At 37.9% G+C, this 14,720-nt stretch overlaps 1 pseudogene; it reads right to left on the bottom strand.

Annotated features, from left to right (window-relative positions):
- Positions 1-14,200: 14,200 nt before the first annotated feature.
- On the bottom strand, positions 14,201-14,671 carry LOC116549957 (annotated as a pseudogene).
- Positions 14,672-14,720: the final 49 nt, after the last annotated feature.

Raw genomic sequence — 14,720 nt, 5'->3', positions numbered from 1 at the left:
CTTGGGGATAAGAAATCTTTGATTTTTCTAGGCTTTCTCTTATTTGCGAATGCATCTCTTTACTCCTCAAAGGTGGCTTGTGGATTCTGCATGAAGAAGAGTGATTTAACCTGAAAAGATTAGAGATGTCAGTTGACCAGCAAAAGTTTTTCTCAATGTGTAGTGACCTTTGTGGAGGAATCCATTGCTTAGTGGACCCTGACGATGCAGCTCATGCAGTCAAGATCCATTCCCCTTGACCTTGCCGCTGCTGTCTTGGAGAAGGATGTTGAGGGGGAGCTCAGTCATCAGGTGAGACAGAAAGGGGTTCTTGCAGGAAAAGGAGGTGAATAGACTGTCCTTGTTCTTGCTTTACTCTCAAAAAATTTTTTTTTTCCAGATGTAGGAGAAAAGAGACATTTTGATGATAGCGGTGCAATTCTTTTTTTCTTTTGAGATAGAGTCTCGTTCTTTTGCCCAGGCTAGAGTGCAGTGGCATGATCTCAGCTCACTGCAACCTCTGTGTACTGGGTTCAAGCTATTCTTCTGCCTCAGCCTCCCCAGTAGCTGGGATTATAGGCATCTGCCACCATGCCTGGCTAATTTTTTGTATTTTTAGTAGAGACAGAGGTTTCACCATGTTGGCCAGGCTGCTCTTGAACTCCTGACCACAAGTCATTTGCCCGTCATGGCCTCCCAAAGTGCCAGGATTACAGGTGTGAGCCACCGCACCCGGCCTGTGGTGGAATTCTTTACAGTCCGAGTTTAGTGCAGGATTAGCTATGCAATTTGCGCGGCCCAGTGCAAAATGAAAATGTAGTGCCGGCCCCATGTTTATAAATTCTTAATGATTTCAAGATGGAAACAGCAGAATGTTAAACCAAGCACATTTGTCCTCTGCAACTACACAGGTTAACAACCCAAGAAACTGCCCTAGTTGACAGATTATAATAATATTGGCAGACAAGAAAGTCTGTGTGTTCCTGGCATTTTCAACAGTGTTCAGCTCAATTCCTCACTGATGATGTTTACAAGAAGAAATGCCCAGCAGGCTGGTCCTCTCTCCTTTGTAAAGTTGAGCTATGTTCCCTGTAATTTACACCGGCTTGGGTTTTTTGGTTTGTTTTGCCCAAGACCCTGAACGTCTTTGCATTATGGTTTCTTGGTTTAATTCTTTTTTGTTGTTTGTTTTTTAAGACAGGGTCTCGCCCTGTCACCCAGGCTGGAGTGAAATGGTGCTATCATAGCTCACTGCAGCCTTGACTTCCTCGGCTCAAGTCATCTTCCTGCCTCAACCTCTTAAGTAGCTGAGACTACAGGTGTGTGACACCATGCCCGGCTAATTAAAAAAAAAATTTTGTAGGGATGAGGTCTTGCTTTGTTGCCCAGGCTGGTCTCAAACTCTCAGGCTCAAGTGATCCTCCCACCTCAGCATCCTAAAGTGGTGGGATTGCAGGTGTGAGCCATTGTGCCACTGGGCTGTGCCACCACTCCAGGTTTAATTCTTTTGTCTGCCTGCTCTCATCCTTTCTGTTAGAAATTTGAATGTGCGTTGCGTTCTTTCATTCCTACATTCTTTCTTCTTTGCATTTGTTGTCCTTTAACCAGATTTTCCATCTTTAACTCATTTATATTGTCTTTAAAAAAAACTGTCCTTCTATGATCATTTTAGTTTTCTTTGGATACATTCCAATTTTCATTTGTTCCTCAGCAAAAAAAAAAAAAAAAATGTTTGAAAATGAAGTGTGGTGTTCCAGGAGCCACAGATGTGAAGGCAGAGCTTAGGCTGCCTTGATCTTAGGAGACCCAGCTTATCAGTGGATGGTTTGCTAACTCCCCCAACAGCTGTTATGCTCTAAATTAGACCCACTCTTTTCTCATGGTTGGCTTCTGAGACAGTGTACTTGGCATTTCCTTTTTCACGCTATTCCTACATCCACTTAGTATCAGCTTCCTATGTATAGTTTCATTTCTAATTATTTTAGCACTTACCATTAGTTGACTTTTGATTGATTTTTGACTATTTCTTTATTTTCTTTGGTTCCATATCAACTTATTCTTTGGTTTTAATTTTTGACCTAGGAAAAGAAAGTCTACCCATATTGGATCAGATATTTATTTAGCTCAGGATTCTGCTTTTGGCACTCAAGGATATTTTATGGATGAGTATGGTGATTTTCCATAGTTCTTCTGAGTGATTAGAAATTAAAGGCCAGGTGCAGTGGCTCACACCTGTAATCCAGCACTTTGGGAGGCAGAGGTGGGAGGATCATGAGGTCAGGAGTTCTAGACCAGTCTGGCCAATATGGTGAAATCCCATTTCTACTAAAAATATAAAAATTAGCCAGCCATGGTAGTGCATGCCTGTAGTCCTAGCTACTCAGGAGGCTGAAACAGAAGAATCACTTGAACCCAGGAGGCGGAGGTTGCAGTGAGCTGAGATCATGCCACTGTACTCCAGCCTGGGTGACAGAGTGAGACGGTGTCTCAAAAAAAAAAATATTAAAAGCACGTTATGGATCTGTAGCATATGATATTAAATTCTTCTTCATAGCTGCTTATTTATGTATTTTATTATAATGTTTGACTTTCTGACTTCCCTCTCTTTCCCTTCTCTTCTCTATTGCATCAATCCATAATTTCTGAAGCAGGTTTTGTGCCTTCAAGACTATTGCCTGGGATGGGGTAATCAAACTAAACAAAGCACTGGAAAATCTATATCTACGAAGGAAGAGAATTGTTGTTTATTCCTTGTAAAAAAAAATCGCAACCTCAAAATCTACTAAAATAATGGGTCTTGCTTCACAGACTTGTTGGAAGAGAAAAGATATCTTTTCTCAATCTGAATGACTGCCATAGACAGATGTGGATATGAATTTATTGTGCTTAATATGAACAGGACAATTAAAACTGTGCCTGATGTCACCCACTTGTGTCTAGATCTTAATGTTCTCAACACTAAATGAACATAAGAATGGAAAAGTCCTAACAATGAAAGTAGATCTCTGCAGTTCAACTATACTGTCTTTCTGGAAATGGTAACATTGCTGAAGTCTCTGGTATTAAAATTTGCACAATTTTTTAATTGATTAAAGATGTTTGAACAGCTCATTCTCTTAAAAGTAACTTTTAAAAGTGATCTATGTAACAGCTAATGTATTCTAAATTCTAAAATGGATTTAGAGTAAAGAGCGGAGAATTTTTCCACTAGGTGGTAGGATTTTGCCATGGTCATGTCTCAAAATGTTGAGAGGAGGAAAAGTAACTTATGAGTAGAATTAAGATAGAAAGTGACTATAATAACACCAGACATTGATCAAACAGATTTTTTTTTTCTTGGCACAAACACAGAAATTCACTCCTAATATATACTTCAAGTAGGCCGAAAAAAATCCAAGGATTTTTAATTTTCAGGAAAAAACTGGGCATTAAAAGAAGACTTTTAAAGACCTTAGTTTGTATTTTATACCCTTTTATACTTGTTGGATTTTTTATTATGTACAAGTTTTGCAGATTCAGAAAAATCAGTATGGAACTTCTGTGAGACCCCAGTTCTCTCTGCTTATAGAATGTCTTCTAGCAAGTATGTCATACCTGCATTTGTCAGATTTTTTTTTTTTATTAACTTCCTTTTTATGTTAGTGCCTTTGTGGAAAAAAAAATCTCAGAACTGAAGAGAGGAAAATCTCAAAAGGTATTTTTTATTGTCAAAACAGTTTATTGAATTTCTAGTTGTTTCTAAGGACATTTTCATTCCAATGCTCAGCCTTTCTTGTTGATTTAAATGTGATTTTATTGCTAGCAATACTTATTTTATATATCATAAAATATGCTTCAATTCATTTGCCCTAGTTCTAAGCAGGAAATAAGATTAAATAATATTCCTTGTTCTTTAGGTTTTTACTTCAGTTACGAATTAAAGTGTTTACATTTCCATCTAGTTTCTCTGAATAAAACCTTGACTCCTACACTAAACTCCTTTAATTTTTCCTCATCCAGTAAATGAATCTTCCGGATCCTTTCATCATTGCCCTGTGTGACACCCTGGCCGTTTTTCCCTACATCTTTTGAGCTCCACAAAGGTCTCTATAGAAAAGAGGATTTAGCTCTAGCCTCAATAGATTTGGGTCAGGCTCTATGATTAATATTTAATTTTAGGCCTTAGATAAAGGTCAGCCAGACGTTGTTTCTCTCTTTGAGTCCCTTTGTGTCTAAACTCACAGTATAATTTGCCATGTAGAGCCATAGCTCTGACCTTGTAACCTTTCTGCTATCTGGGTCTTTCTTCCAGTACACAGCTTGTCTTTCTTTCATGAAAAATTCACAAATTGAAACCTGGTTTTGTAGTGAAACTGGGCTTAAGCTCTTGTTAACCCTCACGCTGACCCAAGGTACTTTCCTACATGAAGATGATACACCCATTCTCTGGGGTGCATTTCTGGGCTGCTTTCCCCTGTTGTGGCAATGCTTTTGGCAATCTTTCTAATGCTCCTGTGGCACTCCGTCACTGGTAATTTGCTAGGCAACTATTATTTACTGCCTATTTTGTGCCAGGCCCTGTGCAGAGTGCTGGGGATATACAGGTACATAAGGCAAATGTGGTCTCTGCCTTTATAGACTTCATAGTTAGTGTGGGATAGAGATCAGCAAGGCAGCAATGATAATTCAGTGTGGAAATTTAGGATGGGAATGGTACAGGATGCTCTGGGAATCCAGAGAAAAGGAGTCTAATCCAGGCCTGGGTGGTAAGGGAAAGCATACCGTTTACTAGTGCTAGGCAACACATTTCCCCAGAAGTTACTGGCATAATACCACCAATTGACTACACTTACGGAATTTGTGAGTCAGGAATTTGGGATGTGGTTAGTGGAGCAGTTCTTCTGTTCTAAACTATCTGGGACCTCATCCAGGAAGTCTTGAATGGCCTGGGGCTGGCATCATGGGATGTGTCTTCATTCACATATCTGGCTCCTGGGCAGGACCCACATATGACCTCTCTATGAGACCTGGATTTTCTCACAACATGACAGCCTTGAAATAGTTGGATTCCCTACATGGGAAGCTCAGAGCTCCAAAGAGCATGCGGAATGAGAGATACTATAATGGCCATCTTTAGAAAACCCAATATGTACAGAATACTTCCCAGAAGAATTGAACGTTCAGCAAACCTAATAAATGTATAGAAATTAGCTGAGCAGAGAGGAGGGAATAGTGTTTCAGGTAGAAAGAACAGAATTAGTAAGAACCTGGAGTTAAGAAATAAAGTGCAGTGACTTTGAGGAAGTGAATGAAGTTCATAATAACTGGGGCATAAGGCAGGAGGAGGAAGTGGTGCCTGATCAGGCTGGACAGGGAGGTGTCGATGGTGTGTAGGAGGCAGGTCCCACAGGACAGTGGGAAATTATTAAAAGGCTTTAAGAGAAAACAACAAAGTAATACTTGTGCTTTTAAAAAAATCACTCTGGTGGCACTGTGGAGAATTAGAAGGGCTAAAAGGTGAGGCAGAAAGACCAGCAGACAGGAAGTTGAAAGCCAGGTCAGTTAGCAGAAAGCTATAAGGCAGTTTTCAGATGATGATGACCTGTGGGAGCAGTGGGACTGGGAAAAGAGAAGATATTTAGAGGCTCAACTGGCGTGGGTGATAATTAGATGAGTGGGTGAGGGAGAAGGAGGAGTCACACATGGTTCTCAGTTTTCTTTGGCTTGGGCCACTGGGTAGGTGAGAGTGCTGTTCACTGAGATGGGGGAATACTGAAAAGAAGCAGGCTTTGTGGGTGAGGAAGTTGATAAATTCCAATCTGAGGTTGAGCAAATTCTGAGACAAACAGCAAACGTCCAGTGGGCAGTTGAATATATGGGTCTAAAGTTTCCAATCTGTTTATTGAATACATGCTTAATGTGATAGTTCATATATAAAACTGGTAATATGAGGAAGTACAAATTCGACCAGCCAGCATGAACCCAGCCAAGTTCCGTCTTGGTTAAATTTCACGGTGGTAAAATTTCTTTTCCTGATTTCCTAACAGTGTTAATTTGCATACTTCTATAAGTTTTTTGATCAAATAGCAAATTACATATTTCACTTGCTAGACATATGACTAATTGATTAATTCAAAAAGAAATTAGCTAGGCATGGTGGCTCACACTTGCAGTCCCAGCACTTTGGGAAGCCAAGCCAGGAGGATTGCTTTAGGCCAGGAGTTTGACACCAGCTTGGGCAACATGATGAAACCCTGTCTCTACAAAAAATTATAAAAAATTAGCTGAGTGTGGTGCCCTGCGCCTGTGGTCCCAGTTACTCAGCAGGCTGAGGTGAGAGGATTGCTTGAACCAGAGAGGTTCAGGCTGCACTGTGCTGTGATTGTGCCACTGTACTCCAGCCTGGGCAACAGACTGAGACCCTGCATCACACACACACACACACACACACACACACACACACACACACACACACGTATGTCACCTACTGTGTCACAGGTGCTGGGGATTAAAAAAACCTGACTATGATATAGTCCCTATTCTTAGTTTTTGTGGAGGAGAAATTTAAGAATTTTTCTCTTTAGACTGTCATGTCAATCAACCCTTGTGTGCCAGCTCACTGTAGGGTCTAGCAAGGGTGGGTGTCAAGTTAGGAGATAATCCACAAAAACACCCTTACTGCTGAAACCAATTGCAGATTCTGGGTGGGAGAAGGCAAGTGCACACTTAGGTTTGATAATTTGCTGGAAGTACTTACAGATCTCGCTTACAGCTGTTATACTCACTATTATAGCTTATTACAGTGGAAGGACACTGATTAATATCAGCCAAGGAAGGGACACATGGGTCTGAGTCCAGGGGAGTTCCAAACATGGAGTTTCCAGTTGTCCTCACCCAGTGGAATCATTTGCCACCCAGTAAAGCTCAGCTAAGCCTTGGTGTCCAGAGCTTTGACTGGGACTTGATCATATAGACATAGTTGATTGCTGCAAATCTGCCTTTAGTCTCTAGCCTCTCTGGAGGTTAAACTGATATCACATGGCCCAAAGTCCCCATCATAAATCACAATAATAGATTATCTGGTGTGGCCCAAAGCCCCCAGGTAAACAAAGACACTCTTACGAGGTAGGGTATTACCAAAGGCCTAGAGATCAGCTCCCAAAGCCAAGGGCGAAGGCCTGATTTCTCCCTGGGTAAGGTTAATTCTTATTTATTTTTAACTTTTTTGGTACCCATATCCTTTGATTTTTAAATTGATACATAATATTTGTACATTTTAATGGGATACATGTGTTTTTGTTACATGCATAGAATGTGTAATCATTATGTCAGGATGTTTAACATATCCTTTACCTCTTCATTTCTATGAGTTGAGAACATTTCAAGTCCTCTTTTCTAGCTATGTTGAAATATATAACATGTTGTTAACTATAGTCACCCTATTCTGTTGTGAACATTAGAACTATTCTTTCTATGTTTGTACCCATACCAACTCTTCTTCATCTTATTCCCCAGACCCTTTGCAGCCTCTGCTATCTATAATTTTACTCTCTACCTCCATAAGATCCACTTTTTTAAAAAGCTGCCACAAATGAGTGAGGACATGCAAGTTTGTCTTTCTGTGCCTGGATTATTTTACTTCACATAATAACCTTCAGTTTCATCCATGTTGCTGCAAAAGACATTCTTTTTTATGGTCAAGTAGTATCTGTAAATTGCTTTGGGCAGTATTGTCACATTATAACAATATTAATTTTTCTGAGCCATGAGCACGGGGTGTCTTTCAATTTGTATTCTCTTCAATTTATTTCATCATCGTTTGTAGTTTCCATTGCAGAGGTCTTTTATCTCCTTGACTAAATGCATGTTTAGGTATTTTTTTGGAAACTATTGTATATGAGTTTGTCTTCTTGATTTCTTTTTCGGGTATTTCATCACTGGTATATGGAAATGTTACTGATATTTGTATGTTGATTTTGTAGCTGCAACATTACTGAATTTATTTATCAAATTTAAGAGTTTTTGGTGGTATCTTTAGGTTTTTCTAGATATAAGATCATGTCATCTGCAAAGAGAGACAATTTGACTTTTTCTTTTCTAATTTGGATGTCTTTTGTCTCTTCCTCTTGCTTGATTGCTGTGGCTAGGACTTCTAGTACTATGTTGGATAACAGTGGTGAAAATGGGCATCCTTGTCTTGTTCCAGGGCTTAGGAAAATGGTTTTCAGCTTTTCCCCATTGAGTGTGATGTTAGCTGTTGGTGTGTCATCTATGGCCTTTATTATTTTGAGATATATTCCTTCTATGCCTTGTTTATTGAGGATTTTTTTTCTTTATCATGAAGGGTTGTTAAGTTTTATCAAATGCTTTTTCTGCATCTATTGAGATGATCATATGGTTTTTGTCCTTCATTTCGTTGATGTGATGTATCATGTTTGTTTATTTGTGTATGTTTAAGCATCCTTGGGATAAATCTTATTTGATCTATCTTTTTGATATGGATTCACTTTGCTAGTATTTGTTGAGAGTTTTTATCTAAGTTCATCAGGGATATTGACCTACAGCTTTCTTTTTTTATTGTGTGATTGTCTGGTTTTTGTGTCAGGGTAATTCTTGTAGAATGCGTTAGGGAGAATTCTCTCGTTTTCAGTTTTTTAAAAAAGTAATTTGAGGAGAATTGACGTTATTACATAATTCTTCTTTATAAGTTTGGTAGAATTTGGCAGTGAAGCCATCTAATCCTGAGCTTTTTTTCATTGAGAGACCTTGTTACTGAATTAATTTCATTACTCATTATTGATCTGTTCAGGTTTTCTATTTCTTCCTGATTCAGTCTTTCATTGAGAGACCTTGTTACTGAATTAATTTCATTACTTATTATTGATCTGTTCAGGTTTTCTATTTCTTCCTGATTCAGGTAGGTTATATGTGTCCAGGAATTTATTCATTTCCTATACGTTTTTCTAGTTTGTTAGTGTATACTTCACAATAGTATCTGATGACATTTTATATTTCTGTGGTGTCAGTTGTAATATCTTCTTTTCCATTTCTGATTTTGAATTTGGACCTCCTCTCTTTTTCTTGGTTAATCTAGCAAGAGGTTAGTCAATTTTGTTTCTCTTTCCATAAATCAACTTTTCATTTCATTGACCCTTTGTATTTTTTTAAGTCTCGCTTTTGTTTGATTCTGCTTTGACTATTTCATTCTATTTTCTTCTGATCTTAAGGTTTCTGCTGAAAAATATGCTGTTAGTCTGATGGAAGTTGCCTTATATATTGACTAGATGCTCTTCTATTACTGTTTTAAAAATTGTTTTTCTTTGCCTTTTGGAATCTTGATTATAACGTGCTGTGGAGAGAAATTTTTTGGATTGTATCTGGTTGAGGAATTTCTGTGCTTCCTGTATCTGGATGTCTAAATCTCTTGGTAGACTTTGGAAATTTTCAGTGTTATTTTTGTTAAATAGCTTTTTTATGTCTTTGTTCTCTTAATCTTCTAAAGCATCCAGAATTTGCAGTTTTGGTCATTTTATGGTGTCCCATATGTCACATAGGCTTTATTTCTTTTTAATTTTATTTTTCTGTTGTCTGACTAGGTTATTGCAAAAGACCTGCCTTTAAGTTCTGAAATTCTTTCTTCTGCTTGATTGTATCTATTGTTGAATCTCTTAAATAAATTTTTTATTTCATTTATCGAATTCTTTAATTCCAGGATTTCTGTTCAGTTCTTTTTTATGATATCTATCTCTCTGGTGAATTTCTCCTTCATATCCTGAATTATTTTTCTGATTTTTAAAATATTATTTATCTGTGTCTCTTGTGTTTCATTAAACTTTTTTTTTTTCTTTTACAATTATACATTAAGTTCTGGGGTACATGTGCAGAACATGCAGGTTTGTTGCATAGTTATACACGTGCTATGATGGTTTGCTGCACCTATCAACCTGTCGTCTACATTAGGTATTTCTCCTAATGCTATCCTTCCCCTAGCACCCTACTCCCTGACAGACCCTGGTGTGTGATGTTCCCCTCCCTGTGTCCATGTGCTCTCCCTGTTCAACTCCATTTATGAGTAAGAAAATGCAGTGTTTGTTTTTCTTTCTTCTGTTAGTTTGCTGAGAATGATGGTTTCCAGCTTCATCCATGTCCCTGCAAAGGACATGAACTCATCCTTTTTTATGGCTGCATAGTATTTCATGGTATATATGTGCCACATTTTCTTTATCTGGTCTATCATTGATGGACATTTGGGTTGGTTCCAAGTCTTTGCTATTGTGAAAAGTGTCACAATAAACATATGTGTGCATGTGTCTTTATAGTAGAATAATTTATAATCCTTTGGGTGTATATCCAGTAATGGGATTGCTGGGTCAAATAATATTTCTGATGCTAGGGGTATTGGGAAAACTGAAACACCAGTTGAGGAATCACCACACTGTCTTCCACAACGGTTGAACTAATTTACACTCCCACCAACAATGTAAAAATGTTCTTATTTCTCCACATCCTCTCCAGCATCTGTTGTTTCCTGACTTTTTAATGATTGCCATTCTAACTGGTGTGAGATGGTATCTCATTGTGATTTTGATTTGCATTTCTCTAATGACCAGTGATGATGAGCTTTTTTTACATTTTTGTTTGCTGGATAAATATCTTCATTTGAGAAGTGTCTGTTCATATTCTTTTCCCACTTTTTAATGGGGTTGTTTATTTTTCTCTTGTAAATTTGTTTAAGTTTTTTGTAGATTCTGGATATTAGCCCTTTGTCAGATGGATAGATTGAAAAGATTTTCTCCCATTCTGTAGGTTGCCTGTTCACTCTGATGATAGTTTCTTTTGCTGTGCAGAGCTCTGGAGTTTAATTAGATCCCATTTGTCAATTTTGGCTTCTGTTGCCATTGCTTTTGGTGTTTTAGTCATGAAGTCTTTGCCCATATCTATGTCCTGAATGGTATTGCCTCGGTTTTCTTCTAGGGTTTTTATGGTTTTAAGTCTTGTGTTTAAGTCTTTAATCCATCTGGAGTTAATTTTTGTATAAGGTGTAAGGAAGTGGTCCAGTTTCAGCTTTCTGCGTATGACTATCCAGCTTTCCCAACACCATTTATTAAATAGGAATCCTTTCCCCATTGTTTGTATTTGTCAGGTTTGTCAAAGATCAGATGGTTGTGTGGTGTTATTTCTGAGGACTGTGTTCTGTTCTATTGGTCTATATATCTGTTTTGATACAAGTACCATGTTGTTTTGTTTACTGTAGCCTTGTAGTATAGTTTGAAATCAGGTAGCATAATGCCTCCAGCTTTGTTATTTTTGCTTAGGATTGCCTTGGCTATACAAGCTCTTTTTTGGTTCCATATGAAATTTAAAGTAGTTTTTTTCTAATTCTGTGAAGAAAGTCAATGGTAGCTTGAGGGGGAAAGCATTGAATGTATAAATTACTTTGGGAAGTGTGGCCATTTTCACGATATTGATTCTTCCTAACCATGAGCATGGAATGTCTTTCCATTTGTTTGCATTCTTTCTTATTTCCTTGAGCAGTGGTTTGTATTTCTTCCTGAAGAGGTCCTTCACATCCATTGTAAGCTGTATTCCTAGGTATTTTATTCTCTTTGTAGCAATTGTGAATGGGTGTTCACTCATGATTTGGCTCTCTGTTTGCCTACTATTAGTGTATAGGAATGTGTATGATTTTTGCACATTGATTTTGTATCCTGAGACTGCTTAAAGTTGCTTATTTGCTTAAGGCGATTTTGGGCGGAGACAATGGGGTTTTCTAAATATACAATCATGTCATCTGCAAATAGAGACAATTTGACTTCCTCTCTTCCTATTTGAATATCTTTATTTCTTTCTCTTGCTTGATTGCCCTGGCCAGAGCTTCCAATACTATGTTGAATAGGAGTGGAGAGAGAGGGCATCTTTGTCTTGTGCTGGTTTTCAAAGGAATGCTTCTAGCTTTTCCCATTCAGTATGATATTGGCTGTGGGCTTGTCATAAATAGCACTTGTTATTTTGAGGTATGTTCCATCAATACGTAGTTTCTTGAGAGTTTTTAGTATGAAGGAGTGTTGAATTTTATCAAAGACATTTTCTGCATCTATTGAGATAATCATGTGGTTTTTGTCATTGGTTCTGTTTATGTGATGGATTATGTTTATTGATTTGTATATGTTGAACCAGCCTTGCATCTCAGGATGAAGCCAACTTGATCATGGTGGATTAGCTTGTTGATGTGCTGCTGGATTTGGTTTGCCAGTATTTTACTGAGGATTTTTGCATCATGGTCATCAGGGATATTGGCCTGGTATCTTTTTTGTTGTTGTTGTGACTCTGCCAGGTTTTGTTATCAGGATGATGCTGGCCTCATAAAATGAGTTAGGGAGGAGTCTCTCATTTTCTATTGTTTGGAATAGTTTCAGAAGGAATGTTACCAGCTCCTCTTTGTACCTCTTGTAGAATTTAGCTGTGAATCTATCTGGTCCTGGGCTTTTTTTTAGGTTGATAGGCTATTAATTACTGCCTTAATGTCAGAACTTGTTATTGGCCTATTCAGGAATTCGACTTCTTCCTGGTTTAGCCTTGGGAGGGTGTATATGTCCAGGAATTTATCTATTTATTCTAGATTTTCTAGGTTATTTGCATAGAGGTGTTTATAATATTCTTTGATGGTAGTTTTATTTCTGTGGGATCAGTAGTGATATCCCTTTTATCATTTTCTATTGTGTCTATTTGATTCTTCTCTCTTTTCTTCTTTATTAGTCTGGCTAGTGGTCTATCTATTTTGTTATACTTTTCAAAAAAACCAGCTCCTGGATTCATTGATTTTTTTGAAGGGCTTTTTATATCTCTATCTCTTTCAGTTCTGCTCTGATCATAGTTATTTCTTGTCTTCTGCTAGCTTTTGAATATTTTTGCTTTCGCTTCTCTAGTTCTTTTAATTGTGATGTTAGGGTGTTGATTTTACATCTTTTCTGCTTTCTTTTGTGAGCATTTAGTGCTATAAGTTTTCCTCCAAACACTGCTTTGGTTGTGTCCTAGAGATTCTGGTATGTTGTGTCTTTGTTCTTATTGCTTTCAAATAACATATTTATTTCTGCCTTCATTTCATTATTTACACAGTAGTCATTCAGAAGCAGGTTGTTTACTTTCCATGAAGTTGTATGGTTTTGAGTGAGTTTCTTAATCCTGAGTTCTAATTTGATTGCACTGTGGTCTGAGAGACTTTTTGTCACGATTTCCATTCTTTTGCATTTGCTGAGGAGTGTTTTACTCCCAATTATGTAGTCAATTTTAGAATAAATGTAATGTGGTATCAAGAAGAATGTATATTCTGTTGATTTGGGGTGGAGAGTTCTGTAGATGTCTTTTAGGTCTGCTTGGTCCAGAGCTGAGTTCAAGTCCTGAATGTCCTTGTTAATTTTCTGTCTTGTTGATCTGCCTGATATTGACAGTGGGGTGTTAAAGTCTCCCACTATTATTGTGTGGGAGTCTAAGTCTCTTTTTAGGTCTTAAGAACTTGCTATATGAATCTGCGTGCTCCTGTATTGGGTACATATATATTTAGGATTGTTAGCTCTTTTTGTTGCATTTATTCATTTACCATTATGTAATACCATTCATTGTCTCTTTTAATCATTGTTGCTTTCAAGTCTGTTTTATCAGAGACTAGGATTGCAACCCCTGCTTTTTTTTTGTTTTCCATTCGCTTGTTAAATGTTTCTTCATCCCTTTCTTTTGAGGCTATATGTGTCTTTGTATGTCAGATGGATCTCCTGAATACAGCACACAGATGGATCTTGCCTCTTTATCCAATTTGCCAGTCTGTGTCTTTTAATTGGGGCATTTAGCCCACTTACATTTAAGGTTAACATTGTAATATATGAATTTGATCCTGTCATGATGATGCTAGCTGGTTATTTTGCTCATTAGTTGATGCAGTTTTTTCATATTGTCAATGGTCTTTACAATTTGGTATGTTTTTGCAGTGGCTAGTACCGGTTTTTCCCTTCCATGTTTAATGCTTTTATCAGGAACTCTTATAAGGCAGGCCTGGTGGTGACAAAATCTCTCAGTATTTGCTTGTCTGTAAATGATTTTACTTCTCTTTAGCTTATGAAGCTTAGTTTGGCTAGATATGAAATTTTGGGTTGACAATTCTTTCTTTTATTTTTATTTTTTATTTATTTTTTATTTTTTTATGGTGAAAACATATACATATATTTAGAATTAGCCAGCTGGACTCAGTTTAGATGGTCCCAATTTTGTTGGCAACATCCAAAGCATCGTAATCAGGAGCCAGTCGAACATATGCCTTCTTCTCTCCATCAGGCCGAATCAGGGTGTTGACCTTGGCCACATCAATGTCATAGAGCTTCTTCACAGCCTGTTTGATCTGATGCTTGTTGGCTTGAACATCCACAATGAACACAAGTGTGTTGTTGTCTTCTGTCTTCTTCATGGCAGACTCAGTGGTCAGTGGAAACTTGATGATAGCATAGTGGTCCAGTTTGTTTCTCCTGGGGGCGCTCTTCCGAGGATATTTGGGCTGCCTCCGGAGTCGCAGTGTCTTGGGCCGCCAGAAGGTGGGTGATGTGCGGATCTTCTTTTTTTTGTGGCTGTGGACACCTTTCAACACTGCCTTCTTGGCCTTTAAATCCTTCGCTTTGGCTTCGGCTTTAGGAGGGGCAGGAGCTTCCTTCTTTGCTTTCGGCGCCATCTTGTGAAAAGGGTCCGACAATTCTTTTCTTTAAGAATGTTGAATATTG

This window comes from Sapajus apella, unplaced genomic scaffold (assembly GCF_009761245.1).
Source record: "Sapajus apella isolate SASKATOON/1434 unplaced genomic scaffold, GSC_monkey_1.0 scaffold7, whole genome shotgun sequence".
Lineage (NCBI taxonomy): Eukaryota > Metazoa > Chordata > Mammalia > Primates > Cebidae > Sapajus > Sapajus apella.
This window is presented reverse-complemented; position numbering and strand designations above follow the sequence as displayed.